This window comes from Malania oleifera, chromosome 12 (assembly GCF_029873635.1).
Source record: "Malania oleifera isolate guangnan ecotype guangnan chromosome 12, ASM2987363v1, whole genome shotgun sequence".
NCBI lineage: Eukaryota > Viridiplantae > Streptophyta > Magnoliopsida > Santalales > Ximeniaceae > Malania > Malania oleifera.
The window spans coordinates 87,058,921-87,074,571 of NC_080428.1; the positions used below are offsets into that span (position 1 = coordinate 87,058,921).

A 15,651-nucleotide genomic window follows, 5' to 3' on the forward strand; every position below is an offset into this window, starting at 1 on the left:
AGCGAGATTTACTTTTGCATGAAGGGCTACTTGGACTAGCGAGATTACGTCAAAGTCATTCTGGGAAATACTTCCCAGAATGAGGTATTATTTAATATATTTTTTTTTAAAAAAAGTTAAAACGGAAAAAAACTCGTTGGCTCCTCCGCCATCCGCAACTCATCCTCATCAAGCCACTAAATTTGATATTTGATTCTTCGTTTCCATTTGCTTAACATAATTAAATGACATATATGTCTTTATAAATAAAATGATTATGATATAATAATTCATTGTCATCATAAAATAAATAATAAAATATACATTTTATAAATATTGAACATATAATATAGAATGAATGTATATTTACAGCATGTATATATTCTTAAAATGTAAAATAAAAAAAAAATATTTTAGGGACTTTCTTTTTTATTTTTATAAATCGTTATATCTACATATAATTTTATTCTAATTTACATTATTTGATTGAAAAATAAAGATAAATAGCCAATTTTCAATAATCAATTCAATAATTTCCCCCCTTCGGCGGAGGAGCCGATATCTTGCTGTTCTCCATCACTTCGTGCAGAAAGCTAGAGAGCTGAACAGTTCCAAAGAACAATCGGAAGAAGAAGGTTCAGCTTCTCAATGTTTATGTTCTAAATTTCTTATTCTTCTGGGTTTTTCAATTTTTTTGGCTTGTGTTCTACAGCGCTCTCTCTCTCTCTCTCTCTCTCTTCTTTGTTATTCTTGAATCGACATTTGAAAATTTGTTTTTACAGATATCAAGGCAAATCTATTTGGGATTTGGAGCTGTTCTACTCTATCAATCATGAGTTTGCTCACTATGAACTGCTGGTGGAGCACGAACACAGAACCGTCAATCTTCAGTAGGTCTCCTGTCTCCTCGAATTTCTTCCCCCCCTCCCCCACCCCCCCCCCCCCCTTTTTTTTTTTGGGTATCAAATGGATTGCTTGTTTCACTTTCTCAATTTATCAAGCATAGAATCTTGGTTCTCTCTTAGCTGTGCATTCAATTTTCAGCCAAATTTACTCCTTGCTTGTTTTAGGTTTTTTCCTTGCTTTTGATCGTATGAAAATATTTGTCTAGGCAGGAAATTCATTAGCTTCTGTGATGTGCCGAACATTTTAGCCACCATATTATGCAATGTAAGATTCTGAATTTCATTAGATAAATGTGAAAAATTAGGATTTTTAGTTTCTTCTAGATTTAATCTTATTTTCTCTGCTATGAAGAAATTCGGAACCAATACAAGGGCTTTTGCAAGTCGGAATTCAGTGAAGAAATTGAGAAGAGACGGGCAACATAAAAATGAGACATTCCCAATCACAAGGAGACCATCGGACAAATACAATGGACAGGCAGAGGGGTTCTCCTCTGAAGATGATAATGTTAGAGATAATGACAGAGTGTCATTTTCTGAAAGTTCGGCTGCAGAGAGTTCTAATACTGTATCTTCTTCGAGGAGTACTGTGCTCAAAGCATGCACCAATACATCTGGGTTTATTGCTGCTTTGGGAGTAACAATTCGACAGGTTGGTCTTACTTTTGTGCCTGTGACCTGAGTGTTTCTATCGTTCTACTGTATTTTTGTAGGGTGAACTCATTTAAAAGGTTACTAATACCGTAGTTTGATATTTCTTATTTGTTCTAGTTGGGCAATGTGATGCATGGATTTGTACCTGAAAAATAGTAGCTGTGAGGCTTTAAGAAACTATATTCACTATGTCCACCTTTGGGGAAAGAAAATTTTCTCCTTACTACCTTAGTTTGATTCAACACATACACTATGAATATGGGTCAAACAGTCCATCTTGCTGCTCAAATTCAAAATCCAGTTAAAACTACAGTTTGATGATGATGCCAAACACGCTGCATGACCAAATTCATACTTTGAAATTAATTTTATGATATTGTAATTTATAGTATTAGAGCTGCTTCTTCTAAAAACAAATATTGGAGCTGAATTACCAGGGTTTTTTCTTTATAAATGTAGTGCTTCCTTGTTGCATTTAAATTTTGTCAGTCATTTTAATTTTTCAAACCATTTGTTCATGATCTTAATGTATTCCGCTCTATAACATATAAAGCTTCAACATTTATTACCAGTGCCAGTCTTCTTAATTCTACCTGCAAGCTGTTACTCTTGAATAATGTAATTTTCTCAATAATTTAATAAACTTACCTGATGTAATCTGCTTCTTGTTAATCATGTGCATTTTAAATATTTATGTCCTAATTGTAACTCGCAGGTATGTCATTTTGCATCAAAAGAAGGATGGCCAATCCTAGACTGTTCTACAGAAATATCATGTACAAATTTCCATTTTATTTCTCAAAATCTCTTTATATGAGAAAAGTGGCTGTTCCTCCGACTCTATACAAATAGCCAATGCTACTGTTGTCAAAACTTGATAAACGATTCAAGAATGTAAACAAGGAAAATTTTGATCAGATCAATTAACTGTTGTTATTAGCATGAGGAATTGTTTAAAACCGGCATCCATATTTATTGGATGTTCCATTAAAATATTGCTAATAGGATGCTTACAATTATTTAAGCAGGTTATTACTTGTCTCAATGTTCACCTTAATGCAAGCAGCAAGCCACTAATGAAATATGTAACCTTACAGAGCTCTACTTAACTGACTTAGTTCAGGAGATCTTTTTCATCAAATTTAGCATGGCTAATTATGCTGTACTGTAGTGTATGCCTTAAGTGTGACAAATGATCTTAGATAAGTACTACACAATCTATACAAAATGTCTGATTTGGGGTATTTGAAGGGAGATAAATTTTTCCTAGGGTAATATCACTTTATCTGTCTGTATTTTTCATTGAATCCCTATGTCCCTATATCTAATTGTATCAATGACTTTTTTGTACAGTTTCAAAGCCCCACCAAAATAACTTCTTCCTTCAACTAAAAACATTAAGTTGGAGTACTCCAAAATGTTGTAATGCAATATGCAAATAAAATCTATTTTTATTTATTTATTTATTTATGATATTTTTATTAAGATCATATATTTGAGATGCTAAGGTATTATTAGTTGGGAAGCAAGATTCTAGGGTATTATTATTTAGGAAACTAGTGTTTTAGTTTATTTACATTTCTTAAATTAGTTTCTGTATCTTCCTAGCATTGTAGGCATATAAGAGGACACCTGTGTTATTAGTTTTATGGAGATTTGTTGCAAGACTGATTGGCACAAAAGAGGGATACTGGAAAATAGAGAGACAAAAAAAAGGATAATAAACATAAAAATGAAGACAGAACTCAATTGGGCTGAATGCTCAGCATCCCAATCTCTCCCTCATGGTTATACATGAAGCCTTTTATATAGGCTTTCTTCCAATACTAAATAAGTAAACAATCTCTAGGAATTAATATCACATCCTAATTGATGAAACATAGTTTCATTGTATCAAATGCCTAAAATTAAAACAACACATATTTTAAAATCTTGAAGTCATAGAAAGCCTAGATAAAGACCCTCAGTAATTGACTACATTATTAGCATAAAATCCTACTATAAAATGCTGCAACAATAGGAAAAATGCTAAAAATAATATACGATGAGATTGCCCCAAATTCCTAAAAAAATTCCAAACATTTCCATCACAGGCCTTGAAGCTCATATTTCATCATCAATCAACCCTAATCGTCCCAACCCCAACCAAGTGTTAACCCAAAAAAGAAGTCTGAGGCTGTAACCATCTCAGATCAGCTTTAAGGTCCTTATGCCATAAACTAGATTCTTCAACAACACCTACAGAATCATCTTCCGTTGGAATTTCAACAATGATTTCATGGGCCAATGTTGTTATTGCAGGACTTGTCAGAATCTCTGCTCTGATTATAGTCATGTCATTGTTGCTCAATGAATCAGCTACACTCCCAGCTCATCAAACCATATTTCAATCAGGTTTTTGAAGATTTTATCAAAGAAGCCACATCATTGCTGACAAACATTCCTTCTGGCTGCCAGCATCTTAGATCTGTAAACAAAACATAGCTGTGCCTCTGTCCCTCCTCTTTCCATTTGAAGAAGCCTATAGAAACCCTCTCTTTCACGAAGAGGCTTTTAAAATGTCCATATCAACCGAGTTAGACCTAACTATCTTAGTCAAACAGACAGTTTGGTTCATTCAAATCGGATCAGCCTGAACCAGACTTGCCTGGACAGGCCAAAGAGCAAAGGAATAAATAACGAATAATAAAATAATGACTAAAAATTTTGATGCTTGAATTGGCCTTGGAAAAGCTGGATTCTAGGATGAGCAAGCTTGATGCTATGCTTTGCAACCTTATATCATTCTTTGGTCCTAATCATGGTGAGTTCGAAGACAGGCCTTCCTTCCAGCCCGTTAAAGAAGAAGAGTCCAGATCCAAGAGTGCTTGTAAATTTGACTGTGGTCTCCTTGTTGAAAGAATTTACTCAAATATCCATGGCTGGTCTCTCACTTGCCTTTTATATGCTTGCTGGTTGCAGCCTAGTATACAAGGATATTGTGTTAAGATATTTAACTCATTTCTTCCACAGGCATTGATTAAAGGTCTCAAGCATTTCTTTGAAGATTTTCTTTGGAAGGGTAATGACTGGAATACAAGAGGATGCAAAGTCATTTGGGAAGGATGTTTTTTAAGCCTTTTTGCAGTGTGTGATTTGGGTTTAAAGCTAATTTCAGATTAGAACCACGTTTCGGCCTTGAGCATGCTGTGGAATATCCATGTTTCTCAGTTCTTTCTTTGGGTTAACTGAGTCCACACCTATAACCTGAGGGGCAGGAGCACATGGCCATTAAACCTCCAATCAAATGTACTGGACTTGGAAACGGATTTTGAAATCTAGACAAGTTGCTTGTACCTGCTTTAAAAATCATTTTGGCAATGGCAAAGATTCCCTTTTGTTTTATGATAATTGGCATCCTCGTAATCTTTGTATGATCACTGTGGATCTCATCTTTTTGAAATTGGTCTTGCTGATTGTGCAAATGTATTGATATTGTTGCCAGCAATTCATGGACCTGGCCAAGGAGGCTTTCCTGCAATCTTGCTGTTGTTAAGGTAAGCTTTTTTTTTTTCTTCCTAACTCTGCTGCAGGTGATAAGGTTAGCTGGACTTTTAATTTCCAATGACATCTTTTCTTTCCTCTCTGAATGAGATCACAGGAGAGGGAAAAAAGACTGGAAGTTAGGAGGTTCACAGTTCTCTTGTTCATGCAGCATATACATAGGCATTCTTTAATATGCTAGGCTGTTTGCTATAGACTAAGAATAACGGATAAGCTCTTCTCATTGGATAAAGCCAGTTCTCCTTGCCTTAGCTGTCACAACTTGATTGAGAATAGGAGCATCCCTTCTTTGGTTGCAGTGTTGTTAAGGATATTAACAGGAATGTGTTACATTTCTTTGGGGGTTTGTTGACATTTTGAGTCCTATCCCGTTTTGATAATGGCAAATCATAAGTATCTCATCTGTGTGCTTAGTCTATGAACATATTCAGAAGGCACAAATAGTCAATGAAATATGGAAGCCATGAGGCATACAAAGCACACATCATATGACCCATTCCATGGTAAAATGAAGAGCAAATAGTGAAGACTCGTAATTTTTTAGTTGTAATGCGTTTTGAATTAATTGTACATACATGCTGTACTTGATCTGATGTGAAGCTCAATAATGACCTTAGATTGACCCTAGGATCTCAAAATTTCATGGAAAACCTTTTTATTAAAAATGATAATCAACAACAAAAGGTTTGAAGTGTTGTTGAAGTCAAAACAGGGCTAGAAATCAATTTTCTTAAGGAGTCAGTTGCCAGATCATAAGTCCGGTCGACAGGCAGACCAAAAATTGCGAAAAGGGAAATCGCCTTCGCATTGGTCGACTGGGTGATGGGCCAGTCGACCGGAACTCTCAGGCAAACCCTATTTTGAGTAGAAAAACGGCGATAAAATTCAAATTATAATATTATTATAATGCCAAACAGTCATATAACGGTTACTTCTCCCTTTTGGCTATAAATACCAAGCCCAAAACACTTAAAATAAGTTTTGCATATATATTTTATACTTTGCATATTTGGGCATTTTTGTTCACTCTTCTTCTCAAAATTTAAGAGCATTTCCTCTCATCTAAACTTTTCATTTGCAAAATCATTTTGAGAGAGAAATCCCAGCTTCTCCTACTCTTACATTTGAAAATCATTTTTGGAGAACACATTTATTGCTCTTGAATCTTTGAAGCTTTTATTGCACATTTATTTTTACAATAAAAAATCAACTACTCTCATCTGCTGTCATTTATTTCAAAATATCTTTTGAGAGAAACACTTAAACTCTGCTGAGCTTCAAATCTTATCTTGTGATAGTGCATTAGGTTTTCATTGTACAAACTAGCTTTTGAAGAAGCATGTCTTTGTACACAAACTATTTATCTCATTTGTATTTCAGCAGTTCACGTTTTGAATCGTGCTAAGCGAGAGCATATCGCTTAGAGAGGTCGCTCTGCCTATAAGGAGTGGTGTAACGGGTATCTCCGCCCGAGTGAAGGAGTGTTGTAGGCTCCGCCTTGGTTGAAGGAGTGGTTAGTGAAAATCCTCAAGCAGTTGCCTTGAGGCGAGGACGTAGGCGGAAATAGCCAAACCTCGTAAAAATTTTGGTGTTTGCTTTCTCTATCCCTTCTCTCATTTTTATTTCCTTATTTTCTTGTGTAAATATTTTTTTGTATTTGAGATTGATTGTATGCTTAAATATTTTTTGCATTTGAGGTTGATTGGTTGCTTAAATATTTGTGGTATTTGAGGTTGATTGAGAAACCCTCTAACTTCAAGTTGTGGTTTTAAAAATAAGATAAAACTTGACCTAGATTTTTAAAATATCCAATTCACCCCCCTTCTTGGGATTACACCAAAAATCATAGGCTTCATGGGAGATCTTCTTGCTGGAATGAGGAGGTAAGCAGGCGTCTGGTATGGGTTCAAGCAAATCAGCCTGGACACCCTCCATTTATCATATATAGGAAACAATGAAATCTATACTCTTTGAAATGTGCCTTTCGTTGTTGATAGTAGTGTTTATAAAATCTTATTTGATGTCAAAAGTAGATGTTCTAGTTTTTTGTGCACAAACATTTATTTTATGTAATACATTCTGCATGCACTTTTTGTGTGTTGCTAGATGGGGGCTTTAAATCTTTTGACAAATTTATAATTTCTTTTTGATTTTATGTTTTTTTTTGGCTTAGGCTTTTGTATTAGCCTTTTGGTGTACTTTATTATTTTCCTCTATTTTCTTCATGCTCTTAATATTCTTCTTACCTTTCTCTTCAAAAAAAAAAAATTAAAATTAAAAAAAAAAAAAAAAAAAGCTCGTATCTATCTTATTTTGAAGCGCAACTTAAAAGTCTCTAAACAAGATCCTTCCATGTGGAATTGAACATTCCTCCTCACTTTGTAAACTCCCCCTCCCCACCCTCATCAAAAAATCCATTTTTCCTAATTCTGTTGGCTGGAACTGTCATTTCATTATCATAAAGAATTTGACTGATTTGTGTGTGCTTCTGTGCAGTTGAGTTTGAGATGTGGCACCTTCAGTTGATTGCAGGGTTAGTTTTCATGGTGTCATCCTGTCGATACCTACTGATGAAGACATGGCCTGATTTTGCTGAGTTTAGCGAAGCAGCAAATTGACAGGTAGACTTGCGCATACACACAGTCGCTCACCTAATCAAATGATTATTTACCTAGTTATTCTAATTAATGAAACTGTAAGAAGATTAAGAGTTAGCGTTTTGCTGCCAATTCGTACCAATCCTTTTCTGATATAATGAATTCCACAAAGGTTCTTTCTTCACTTGAGCCATTGGATTATATACTTGTAGCAGTTCTGCCAGGGTTTAGTGAGGTAAGCTGAGAAATATCATTTCCTTCACATCTTTTGTTTTATTTTAATTTTATAAACCGATGGATATTACATACTACATGCATATTAGGAACTCCTTTTCCGTGGTGCATTGCTACCACTTTTTGGGACCAATTGGATGAGCGTCTTGGGGGTTGCTTCCATTTTTGGCTCTCTGCACTTGGGCGGTGGTCGAAAGTTTTCCTTCGCTATCTGGTACTCATACTTGATTTTAAGGGAGAAATCTTTTCAATAACTGAACATGTTTAATTCACTTGTATCTGTCCTTTTTGCCCCAGCCGGGATGCATGGTGATGATGTATCTGAGACATGTACTAGGAATGTGTAAATTTTTTTTGAAGTTCTAGGGTTTTTTCAAATGCTCAAGCTTAAGGATTCAAGGAACTTCGCTATAAACTGTTCATGAAGAAACTTTTTGATGCGCAGAATGATGATTTTCATGAACTGTTTTCAGGGCAACATTTGTTGGGTTTGCATATAGTTATGTGACAATTATATCGTCAAGCGTCATCGTGCCAATGGCTTCGCATGCACTGAACAATCTCATGGGAGGACTTTTATGGCGATACACATCAAGTTCATCAAAATAAAAAGTCCAGATCATCTTTGTAAGGTTTTCTCATTATATGCCTTTTGTTCAATTATTACAATTGCTTCGCGTTTGTTAAAACTAGTGAATGGCCTATTTATAAATGATACATGTAAGGAGTCCTGTATCACAACATTGAGTTTGAACTACACAATTAACCTATTCCCATCTCAAATTCCTTGAGTAGAACCTGAGAAGCTACATGTTCTAACTCTATGTGTTCTCAGGAGACAGTATGCATTTCTATTTATCATTCTTTAATCTTTACTTGTAGTTTTCATATTTGTATTTACTGATACAAGATCACATTACTTAAGGAGTTGGGTTTTTTAGCCTATGTAAGTACTGGTGGCGACTAGCGTGATTAAGGAATTTTTTAAAATAAGATTATATTTGTTGTATAAATTTTATATAGATAATTTGCCAATTTTTTTTAAAACTATAATTTTTTTTTTTTGGCTTTTTAAGTTTGAGAGTTCTTTAATTGTTGTGAGACTTGTGTTAAACTGTTGTAATAGATTCTCGAAAAGCCCATAGGCCCAAACTTATGCCTTAGTGTTAAAAATAATCATCTAAGTTGTGCAACTGGAACATGCTTGAGCATAAAAAATAATAAAATAATTTGGTAATTATTTACTTTCTCTTTCAGTGAAAGCATACACATGGCAAATAATCTTGAATTTATATTTGTATTGGATTTGGATAAAATATAATACAAAAAAAGTGTTGAAATTTGTTCAAATCTTTACCAATCCAAATTTAAAGTGTCCAAAATCTATGCTTCCAAACAGAGTCTTAGCGTTATAACATGGTTTTTTAATTATATAATTATATATGGTGCATATAAATAAACGTTACAAACATGGGGTTTTTTTGGGGCATTGAAAATCAGAACCAAACCAAAAACTAAAAAAGTTTTGAAATCAAACCTAAACTTAACTGAATAAAAAGGATACATTTAGATTATTGGTTTGATTCAATTTACAATTCTTTTGATAGTTCTACTCGTGAAATCTTGTCATGATTTTGTTGTGGTGAAATAGCATAATTCTGCTTTTCAATTTTTTAAAATAACAAATACCATTATTGCTGCCCATTTGATCATGAATGATTGAGCCAGGTCCATACTCTCTCTATGCTTTGCACATTATTGTTTTCATGTGCTTGATTTACTACTGAAACATGATTTTAATTTTCTTGAGGATAAAAGGAGGACCCTATATATGCTTTATGAGTGAATCTTATTTGTAGTTTTTCGTGGCACAAACTTTTTAACTATTGATTAATCCATTCCACTATAGATGCAGCAGTTTATGCTACATAAAACTGTCAATACAATTTATTGTGTTGGATTTGAAAGTTAAAAAATGTGAACACAAACTAATATATATATATATAATGAAACTTTCCATGCCCATCCCTAATTCCTTGCATAGAGCTAAGTGATAGGCTGATCGGCTTATGCAAAATAAAAAATAAAAAGTAAAAAATAAAATATGCCAATCCTTTGTGTAGGAACATGGATTACAACTTTGCCTTGAACTTTTGTGAATTTCAACTAGGGAGATCTCAAATTTGAATTTATATTAGATTTGAATAAGGTATGATATAAAATTGTACAAATTATTTTGGTAAAATAAAATAAGTATTAGTCAGGTGTAAAAGTAAGACAAAGTATTTCAAAGACCATATGGCAAGAAAAAAGTAGATAAATTACATTTAAAAATTTATTTACATAAAGTAGTGGAAGACTTGAACATAAAAAGATCATTTGTAGATAAAAATAAACATAAATATATGGGATCATTAGATAACAAAATTTAATGGAGTATAAAATAAAATAATATCCTTCTATGTAAAATAGGTATGTTCCTTAACAATTTATAATTATTATGAAATGACGGGCATAGCTTTTTTTTTCGGCCAATTTACATGGCTCATGTATGAATTTAACCATAAGTTAAAGATAATTTTTTTTACTATGATGCTAAATATTAAAATTAAATTGCTATGTGTTAATCAGCAGGAGATATTGAGTACCAATCCTAGATTTTAAGAGTTTTTGGGGACCAATGTTTAGGGGGCAGATATGACGCTATGTCGAGGGTGTATATGGTAGGTGTTGAAAGATCTATAGTTTTTATAATATAACTGGGACGAGCACACGGGAGATCGAAAGTGAAAGCAGAAAGTAAAGAGGGGGGAAGGGGGGCAGACAGAAAAACGGATCACTGTGGATTCATCTTTTTGAAATTGGTCTTGCTGATTGTGCAAAGGTATTGAATGTTGCCAGAATCATGGACCTGGCCAAGGAGGCTTTCCTGCAAATCTTGCTGTTGTTAAGGTAGTTTTTTTGTTTTCGTCTAACACTCTGATGCAGTGATAAGGTAGCTGGATTTAATCCAATGACATCTTTCTTTCCTCTCTGAATGATATTCACAGGAGAGGGAAAAAGACTGAAGTTAGGAGGTTCACAGTTCTCTTGTTCATGCAGCAGTACATAGGATTATTTATATGCTAGGCTGTTGGTATAGACTAGAATACGGATAAGCTCTTCTCATGGATAAAGCCAGTTCTCCTGCCTTAGCTGTCACAACTTGATTGAGAATAGGAGCATCCCTTCTTTGGTTGCAGTGTTGTTAGGATATTAACAGGAATGTGTTACATTTCTTTGGGGGTTTGTTGACATTTTGAGTACTATCCCGTTTTGATAATGGCAAATCATAAGTATCTCATCTGTGTGCTTAGTCCTATGAACATATTCAGAAGGCACAAATAGTCAATGAAATATGGAAGGCCATGAGGCATACAAAGCACACATCATATGACCCATTCCATGGTAAAATGAAGAGCAAATAGTGAAGACTCGTAATTTTTAGTTGTAATTCGTTTGAATTAATTGTACATACATGCTGTACTTGATCTGATTGTGAAGCTCAATAATGACCTTAGATTGACCCTAGGATCTCAAAATTTCATGGAAAACCTTTTTATTAAAATGATAATCAACAACAAAAGGTTTGAAGTGTTGTTGAAGTCAAAACAGGGCTAGAAATCAATTTTCTTAAGGAGTCAGTTGCCAGATCATAAGTCCGGTTCGACAGGCAGACCAAAAATTGCGAAAAGGGAAATCGCCTTCGCATTGGTCGACTGGGTGATGGGCCAGTCGACCGGAACTCGCAGCAAACCCTATTTTGAGTAGAAAAACGGGCGATAAAATTCAAATTATAATATTATTATAATGCCAAACAGTCATATAACGGTTACTTCTCCCTTTTGGCTATAAATACCAAGCCCAAAACACTTAAAATAAGTTTTGCATATATATTTTATACTTTGCATATTTGGGGCATTTTTGTTCACTCTTCTTCTCAAAATTTAAGAGCATTTCCTCTCATCTAAACTTTTCATTTGCAAAATCATTTTGAGAGAGAAATCCCAGCTTCTCCTACTCTTACATTTGAAAATCATTTTTGGAGAACACATTTATTGCTCTTGGAATCTTTGAAGCTTTTATTGCACATTTATTTTTACAATAAAAAATCAACTACTCTCATCTGCTGTCATTTATTTCAAATATCTTTTGAGAAGAAACACTTAAACTCTGCTGAGCTCAATCTTATCTTGCTGATAGTGCATTAGGTTTTTTCATTGTCCAAACTAGCTTTTGAAGAAGCATTGTCTTTGTACACAAAACATTTATCCTCATTTGTATTTCAGGCAGTTCACGTTTTGAATCGTGCTAAGCGAGAGAGCATATCGCTTAGAGAGGTCGCTCTGCCTATAAGGAGTGGTGTTGTTGTGTAACGGGTATCTCGCCCGAGTGAAGGAGTGTTGTAGGCTCCGCCTTGGTTGAAGGAGTGGGTTAGTGAAAATCCTCAATGCAGTTGCCTTGAGGCGAGGACGTAGGCGGAAATAGCCAAAACCTCGTAAAAATTTTGGTGTTTGCTTTCTCTATCCCTTCTCTCATTTTTATTTCCTTATTTTCTTGTGTAAATATTTTTTTGTATTTGAGATTGATTGTATGCTTTAATATTTTTTGCATTTGAGGTTGATTTGGTTGCTTAAATATTTGTGGTATTTGAGGTTGATTGAGAAACCCTCTAACTTCAAGTTGTGGTTTTAAAAATAAGATAAAACTTGACCTAGATTTTTAAAATATCCAATTCACCCCCCTTCTTGGGGATTACACCAAAATCATAGGCTTCATGGGAGATCTTCTTGCTGGAATGAGGAGGTAAGCAGGCGTCTGGTATGGGTTCAAGCAAATCAGCCTGGACACCCTCCCATTTATCATATATAGGAAACAATGAAATCTATTACTCCTTGAAATGTGCCTTTCGTTGTTGATAGTAGTGTTTATAAAATCTTATTTGATGTCAAAAGTAGATGTTCTAGTTTTTTGTGCACAAACATTTATTTTATGTAATACATTCTGCATGCACTTTTTGTGTGTATGCTAGATGGGGGCTTTAAATCTTTTGACAAATTTATAATTTCTTTTTGATTTTATGTTTTTTTTTTTTGGCTTAGGCTTTTTGTATTAGCCTTTTGGTGTACTTTATTATTTTCCTCTATTTTCTTCATGATCTCTTAATATTCTTCTTACCTTTCTCTTCAAAAAAAAAAATTAAAATTAAAAAAAAAAAAAAAGAAAAGCTCGTATCTAATCTTATTTTGAAGCGCAACTGTAAAAGTCTCTAAACAGATCCTTCCATGTGGCAATTGAACATTCCTCCTCACTTTGTAAACTCCCCCTCCCCCCACCCTCATCAAAAAATCCATTTTTCCTAATTCTGTTGGCTGGAACTGTCATTTCATTATCATAAAGAATTTGACTGAGTTGTGTGTGCTTCTGTGCAGTTGAGGTTGAGATGTGGCACCTTCAGTTGATTGCAGGGTTAGTTTTCATGGTGTCATCCTGTCGATACCTACTGATGAAGACATGGCCTGATTTTGCTGAGTTTACGAAGCAGCAAAATTGACAGGTAGACTTGCGCATACACACAGTCGCTCACCTAATCAAATGATTATTTTACCTAGTATTCTAATTAATGAAACTGTAAGAAGATTAAGAGTTAGCGTTTTGCTGCCAATTCGTACCAATCCTTTTCTGATATAATGAATTCCACAAAGGTTCTTTCTTCACTTGAGCCATTGGATTATATACTTGTAGCAGTTCTGCCAGGGTTTAGTGAGGTAAGCTGAGAAATATCATTTCCTTCACCTCTTTGTTTTTATTTTAATTTATAAACCGATGGATATTACATACTACATGCATATTAGGAACTCCTTTTCCGTGGTGCATTGCTACCACTTTTTGGGACCAATTGGATGAGCGTCTTGGGGGGTTGCTTCCATTTTGGCTCTCTGCACTTGGGCGGTGGGTCGAAAGTTTCCTTCGCTATCTGGTACTCATACTTGATTTTAAGGGAGAAATCTTTTCAATAACTGAACATAGTTTAATTCACTTTGTATCTGTCCTTTTTGCCCCAGCCGGGATGCATGGTGATGATGTATCTGAGACATGTACTAGGAATGTGTAAATTTTTTTTGAAGTTTCTAGGGTTTTTTTTCAAATGCCTCAGCTTAAGGATTCAAGGAACTTCGCTATAAACTGTTCATGAAGAATTTTGATGCGCAGAATGATGATTTTCATGAACTGTTTTTCAGGGCAACATTGTTGGGTTTGCATATAGTTATGTGACAATTATATCGTCAAGCGTCATCGTGCCAATGGCTTCGCATGCACTGAACAATCTCATGGGAGGACTTTTATGGCGATACACATCAAGTTCATCAAATAAAAAGTCCAGATCATCTTTGTAAGGTTTTCTCATTATATGCCTTTTGTTCAATTATTACAATTGCCTTCGCGTTTGTTAAAACTAGTGAATGGCCTATTTATAAATGATACATGTAAGGAGTCCTGTATCACAACATTGAGTTTGAACTACACAATTAACCTATTCCCATCTCAAATTCCTTGAGTAGAACCTGAGAAGCTACATGTTCTAAACTCTATGTGTTCTCAGGAGACAGTATGCATTTCTATTTATCATTCTTTAATCTTTACTTGTAGTTTTTCATATTTGTATTTACTGATACAAGATCACATTACTTAAGGAGTTGGGTTTTTTAGGCCTATGTAAGTACTGGTGGCGACTAGCGTGATTAAGGAATTTTTTTAAAATAAGATTATATTTGTTGTATAAATTTTATATAGATAATTTGCCAATTTTTTTTAAACTATAATTTTTTTTTTTGGCTTTTTAAGTTTGAGAGTTCTTTAATTGTTGTGAGACTTGTGTTATAAACTGTTGTAATAGATTCTCGAAAAGCCCATAGGCCCAAACTTATGCCTTAGTGTTAAAAAATAATCATCTAAGTTGTGCAACTGGAACATGCTGAGCATAAAAAATAATAAAATAATTTGGTAATTATTTACTTTCTCTTTCAGTGAAAGCATACACATGGCAAATAATCTTGAATTTATATTTGTATTGGATTTGGATAAAATATAATACAAACAAAAGTGTTGAAATTTGGTTCAAATCTTTACCAATCCCAAATTTAAAGTGTCCAAAATCTATGCTTCCAAACAGAGTCTTAGCGTTATAACATGGTTTTTTAATTATATAATTATATATGGTGCATATAAATAAACGTTACCAACATGGGGTTTTTTTGGGGCATTGAAATTCAGAACCCAAACCAAAAACTAAAAAAGTTTTGAAATCAAACCTAAACTTAACTGAATAAAAAGGATACATTTAGATTATTGGTTTGATTCAATTTACAATTCTTTTGATAGTTCTACTCGTGAAATCTTGTCATGATTTTGTTGTGGTGAAATAGCATAATTCTGCTTTTCAATTTTTTAAAATAACAAATACCATTATTGCTGCCCATTTGATCATGAATGATTGAGCCAGGTCCATACTCTCTCTATGCTTTGCACATTATTGTTTTCATGTGCTTGATTTACTACTGAAACATGATTTTAATTTTCTTGAGGATAAAAGGAGGACCCTATATATGCTTTATGAGTGAATCTTATTTGTAGTTTTTCGTGGCACAAACTTTTTAACTATTGATTAATCCATTCCACTATAGATGCAGCAGTTTATG

At 34.1% G+C, this 15,651-nt stretch overlaps 1 pseudogene; it reads left to right on the top strand.

The window, feature by feature from the left end:
* Nucleotides 1-540: 540 nt before the first annotated feature.
* The window catches only part of LOC131145023 (uncharacterized), a 30,348-nt pseudogene continuing 15,237 nt past the window's right edge, over nt 541-15,651 (top strand).